Source organism: Microtus oregoni, unplaced genomic scaffold, assembly GCF_018167655.1.
Source record: "Microtus oregoni isolate MIOR12 unplaced genomic scaffold, Mior012 000013F_ref0000133, whole genome shotgun sequence".
In the NCBI taxonomy this organism is placed as follows: Eukaryota; Metazoa; Chordata; class Mammalia; order Rodentia; family Cricetidae; genus Microtus; species Microtus oregoni.
In genome coordinates this window covers 17,692,778-17,696,964 of record NW_024543072.1, presented here as the reverse complement: position 1 = coordinate 17,696,964, position 4,187 = coordinate 17,692,778, and the positions used below count along the sequence as shown (strand labels likewise).

Here is a 4,187-nt window from a genome sequence, read left to right as displayed (position 1 = left end):
TTCTGAACTCCAGCATAATTGAACAGACACTGCCGAGGCATTCTCCTTTTGACTTTGGTTCATTTCAGCTTTGTGAGTGACATAGCTGCTTCATTCCTCTGCTTATAGAACAACCTTGCTAGACAGCATTAAAACATAGATATCCGTCATTTCTTCAACACCTATGTTTTTCAAGTTTTACTCTCTATTACATCCACAGTGTGTCACCAATTCCTGAATAGTAAACAGAAATACAAGTGGGCAAAACTCTCCTAAAAATGCTGACATTTGTTGACACATTCCTGCAGGTATTGCCACTGGAAAGAAAGCAGACTGAGGGGAGAGAGAATGAAAACTTGGTGCAGCCAGTCTTGGTCAGACAAGATCAAGACTTCTAGAATCTGATACTCTGTTTTAATTTTTCCACACATTTAAACATAGTAGAACTTTGGGGGAAAGGTCTCCATGTGGCAATTATCAAAACAAAGCTTCGGGGATAGCCACATTGAGATTCCCTTGCCAAACAGTAAAGTACCTGTAGCCTTTACAATAAGAATGAGTTTTTTTGCCAAAAAACAAAATTTAGAGCTGGGGCCTAGAGAGGAAGGCTATGTAATAGGCATAAGTTCTAGTCATTGAGAGACAAAGCCCAGGATTAGGGCCTAAACAATGCTCAGAATATTGTAGGGGGAGGGGTAGAGAGGAGGGATTCAGTTGGAAGCTCCTAATAGAAGAGCAAAGATCTTCAGGTTATTTCATCCTGTCATTCCAGCATTCCAGGTGATCAGGCATCATTTCTTTCCATTGAAGAAAATAGGCCCATGTGATTGGAAATCCTGGTTTCCCCCCAATGCATTCTCCAAGCTCCACTTCCTGCAGACATCTATGGCTACAGTGGAAATATATGGGAGGAGACAGGAGAATGAAAATGAACGTTTATGTATAAAGGATGTGGTTCAAGCCTTCGGATTTAAAAACAAGTTCCCAGAAAAGTTGCTACCATGTAATATTCAGAAAACTTCCTTTGCCTCATAACCTGGAGCCAAAAAGCCCCAATCCAAATGTATAAAAAACTGTAATTGTGAGATGCTATAAATGATCAATGCAGACATACAGAGGAGTGTGTCATCCACTTAGCTACAGTTTGTAACACAGCCTCTTTAGCAATTGGTGGATCAGTAAAAGCCACTGAAGCACTGGAAATGCTTTAAAGTATGGGGTACAAAGTACTGACCAAATACTCTGTAAAAACCAGCAATAGGATGTCATAGCTAGGAAATTTTCAAAACAGTAAAATGACTTCAGGATAGATCCCTTTGGCACTAAATGTAGCAGAATTATATATATATATATATATATATATATATATATGTATATATGTATATATATTTACAAGTAGATATAGTGATAATAGAAAATTACAAGGCAGAGAACACATACACAAAAGAATCAAGACAGCACTGTCGATTCAACAGCATTCCATGAGGCTAAATCTGTTAACTTTGTTAACTAGCAAAATATCACTCTTGTTTGTTTATAAATCACTTATTAATCATAGGACCACACCATGGTGAATCCTTTGCTTTCCTTGTACTGGAGAATCCTACTGCTGGCCTTTAAGCATTCTTCATGTCTATGCCAATCTTGTGACTGAGTATCTCGTTCCATTCGATTTTGGTGCGGGCAACTGGAAGTTACTGGTGCAAGGCCTTGAATGTGGTGTCTGACGTTGACAGTTTTCACTGATTGTTGTCTGATTATCATTTTCTGTACTCCCTATGAGTTTAATAAATTCCTTGGCGGTTTGGGCTTCATTAGAAACAGTTATTGAATCCTGCACATCTTTATGCCTAACCAACTGAACACTGCCATCTTAATAATAATGAACCTGAATCTTGAGCACCCCAACCACCAGGGCCATAGTGGTGTGATGGTGAACTTCCATTCTCATCTCGAATGACCATTCCAGAAGTCTTTGGGCTGAAACTGGTGGCTTTCAATGCATGCAATAATAGTCTGTTGCCCATCTTTAGTTTTAGCACAAACGGTACAGAAGCCATTGGAATAATGATCTTTCACACAGACTCTTAAAGCCCTGTCACAGGACTCTCTCCAAGATTTCAAGCCTCCATCCATATCTTCTGGCTGGGGGTCATGTGCTCCTTTCTGTAAATGATCAAACTTTAAGTAAATTTTGTGTCTTGGATCTAATAATCTGCTGTTACTGAGGTTACCATACACTGTAATTAAGACCTGGTTGTTGTAACCTTCTATCTTCACAGCTGTGTGTACCTTCTCTTCATCTGACACTTGATCTTCAAAGCTGGATGTCTTGGCTGCTCTAACCCAGCCTAGTGATAATGGACTGAAGAAGGAACAGACCAAGAAGGAAGCTCAAACCCAGCACTTGTAATCCATCATTTACGTACTGTTGGAGACTCACACAATTAAACCAGCATTCGTGATGCATGTACTGTGCACGGTTCATATTTGTAATCCAGCTTTTGTTATGAATGTACTTTGTGAGACTCAAAACAATGAGCAAGCACCAGTGGTGCATTTTATGTGGGAGACTCAGGCTTATAAACCAGCACTCATTCAGCATGTATTGTGTGAGACTCATGCTTATAACAGAGCACTCATTGTGAATGTACTCAAGAGACGCCCCTATAACAGAGGACTCAGATGCTTGGACTGATTTTACAAGGTCCATGCCTATAAGTCAGCACTCACTGTGAACTTACAGTGCTCAATTCCAAGCAGTAAGCATGTACTATGGGATATGCATACATGGAACTTTGGAGTTGCACGCGTGAAACCAAGCAATCATGTTTCATACACTGTGGAAGCCTCACACCACTAACACACCCTGCTCTGTGCATGATTCAAAACAATGAGGCAACAACCGTGGTGCCTAAACTTTAGGAGTCTAGTGTCTATAACCTAGCATTCATCAGGAATAATTCAGAATGAATGATTCAAAGCAGTGAGACAGCACTCGTGGTACCTGTACTGTGGGAATCTCGTACCTATAGCCCAGCACTCATGGAGCATGAAATGGACAAGGCTAATGCCTGTAATCTGGCACTCATGATGTTTTTACTCCGGAGATGCGCTCCAGTAACCCAGCACTGATGGTACATGTACTATGAGAGACTCACACAATTAATCCAGCTTTCTTTCACAGTGCCTGTACTGTGGGAGGCTAATGTTTATAACCCGCATTCATTGAGAGTTTACTGTTCATGACACACAACATTAAGCCAATACTCATGGTGCTTTTAGTGTGTATGGCTCATGTCCATAATACGTCATTAATGGTGCACATATTCTGGAGACTCAGGATTGTAACCCAACATTCATGGTTTATGTACTGTTGGGGACCCAGTCGACTAACAAGCACTTATGGTGCATATCCTGTTCTCATGTTTATGAGCACTCATAGTGAATCTAGCTTGCAGGACTCCAAACTGTAAGTCAGTACTCATGGCACATTCACTGTATGATGTTCATAATTATAACCTAGCCCTCATCAAGGATGTACTGTGTGCAGCTAATGTGTTTAACCTCATAATCTGAAGAAACACACCTAGAACTCAGCACTTACTGTTTAAATAGTGATGGAAAATCACACCATAAACCCAGAACACTTGTCAATATACTGTGTGTAACTAAAAACCTATAAGACACATTCAAGTACCTTATGTGTAAGTTCATGCCTATTACCAATAACTAATCAAGAATATACAGTGCTAGATTACAGACAGTAAGTCAGTCTCATGATGAATGTACTATGGAAGGCTCACACATATAACATGTGACCCATGGTGCATATACAATGGAGACACATAATTTGAACTTGGAATTCATGGTTTAAACACCATGGGATACTCACGTCATCACCAACCCTAATGGTAACCCTAACATAAGTATTATAAGCCACCTAATCATAACAATAACCCTAACCTTAGCCCTAAAATTAATGAGTTCCATAAACCAGACTCTTACAATAATTTCAAATCCTAACACTAACTCTAATGCTGAATTCCAGTAGTTACCTACCCTTAACCCTTTCCATAATACTAATTCTAACACTACTTCCTATACCACCAACTATAACTCTAAACCTGTGCCTGAGTAACTCTAATCCTAACCTTGTGTTCCAGGTACTATCCAAACAAAACCCTAACCAAAAAACTAACCCAAAA

At 39.8% G+C, this 4,187-nt stretch overlaps 1 pseudogene; it reads right to left on the bottom strand.

Annotated features, from left to right (window-relative positions):
* Nucleotides 1-1,595: 1,595 nt before the first annotated feature.
* LOC121455379 lies at nt 1,596-3,879 on the bottom strand (annotated as a pseudogene).
* Between the last annotated feature and the right edge of the window lie 308 nt (nt 3,880-4,187).